Source organism: Elephantulus edwardii, unplaced genomic scaffold, assembly GCF_000299155.1.
Source record: "Elephantulus edwardii isolate Elephantulus edwardi_28Jun2011 unplaced genomic scaffold, EleEdw1.0 scaffold00460, whole genome shotgun sequence".
Lineage (NCBI taxonomy): Eukaryota > Metazoa > Chordata > Mammalia > Macroscelidea > Macroscelididae > Elephantulus > Elephantulus edwardii.
Window position 1 is genome coordinate 237,656 of NW_006400210.1, and position 1,735 is coordinate 239,390.

Below are 1,735 nucleotides of genomic sequence, written 5' to 3' on the forward strand. Positions count from 1 at the left end.
TAAATTATTTACCACAATTAAAGGTCAATGACTTAATAACTTAAGGATTAATTACAATTCATATTACAGAAAATATTGTTGTTTTTAGTTAATAATGAATAATCTCTGACTCCATATATTCTATTAGCAAATTATTGAAACTTTTTCTTTCCACAGCATTCTCATATTCTCTGCTTGTTCATTATTGCAGTCACTAGTTTAATACTTTTTTAAAACAAAATACGCACACAAAACAAAGCCCTGATTTCAGCTCACCGTGAATCTACAAAAGCAGAGTAGAACCTTTACTTAGTGTTTTTAAGGGATCTCTGGTGACCTAGTGGTAAGAAGCAGCTTTGACAACCCAAGGTACTAGATTTGAATCTATCAACTGCTGTACAGTAAAATGATGAGAACTCTCTTCCCGTGCATTTTACTACCTCTGAAACCCTAGCTATAAGTCAGTTCTAACCCAGCATCACTTAACAGCAATACAGACCTGTAAATTTGCAGATTAAAAGGTCAATGATTCACACTTGTTCTGTGGGCGGAAGATGAAGCAGTCTGCTATGGTTGACATTTTTGGTCTTAGAATCTCAGTTAAGGGTCATGATGACTCCAGATTAATCTAAAAGCAGTGAATGAATGTTTATGCAGTTGATGATCACATCTTTCTCCTATACAGCATCTAGTGGGTTTGAACTGTCAAACTTTTAGTTAGTAGCTCAACGCTTTATAAACAGAAAAAAAAAATTCCACAAGACTTTAAAACAAATCACTAAGCTAAGAAAATCAGGTGAGCAGAGGTGAAGGAGTGGGATAGTGCTAGAAGAATTAAGAAAGATACCATAGGGAAATGAAAAGACATGGTTATTTATAATAGGCAGAGATCAATGGAGATTAATTTCATAAAACACATGTATATGAGTGTTTGAAACACAATATGAAAGTAGGAGTATGTGAAACACAATGCATATGAATGATACACCGTTTATATTAATTTAGTATGCAAACCAATATAAATAAAAATAAAGTGGAGAAAAAAAAATAAAAAACAGCAGGCTTTATAAGCAGAAAAATACCTGAGAAAAGTGAGTGGAAATAAGCATTTGTAGAAGAAGGTGCTCAAATTCACTCACAATAGGAGGCATATGAAATAAAACAATTTGAAGATAAAACTTATCATTTATCAAATTGGCAAAAATTTAAAATTTAGAAAATATATTTGTTATTCTGATAAAATCAAATCATCCTTATCATATATTATTGACCTGAAAGTCAAAATGGTATTCTTTGTGAGAGTAAGTGGGCCATATTTACTAAAAATACAAAAGCTTCTCTTTTTATAATTGGAACTTGCATTGATCAAATCAAAGAGAAATCTGCAAGCTTAGACTCTGAAGATAAAATACTTTTCATCATAGCTTGATTTACAATCACAAGAATGAAAACAGTCCTTTTTCAATCAGTTACTGTTCTCAGTGACTATGTGTCCTTTGTGACTCATGAAGACACAATTTGTGTCATTCATGACTGTGTTCCATAGAGTTTCCAATGCTGTGATGCTGTTGTTGTTATGTGCCATCGAGTCGTTTCCGACTGATAGCGACCCTATGCACAACAGCTCTAAACCCTGCTCTATCCTGTGCCAACCGCACCGCCTCTGACACACCCATCCCCATTACCCCAGTCACCGAATCAATCCATCTCATAGAGGGTCTTCCCCTCCTACGCTGTCCCTCTACCCTCCCAAGAT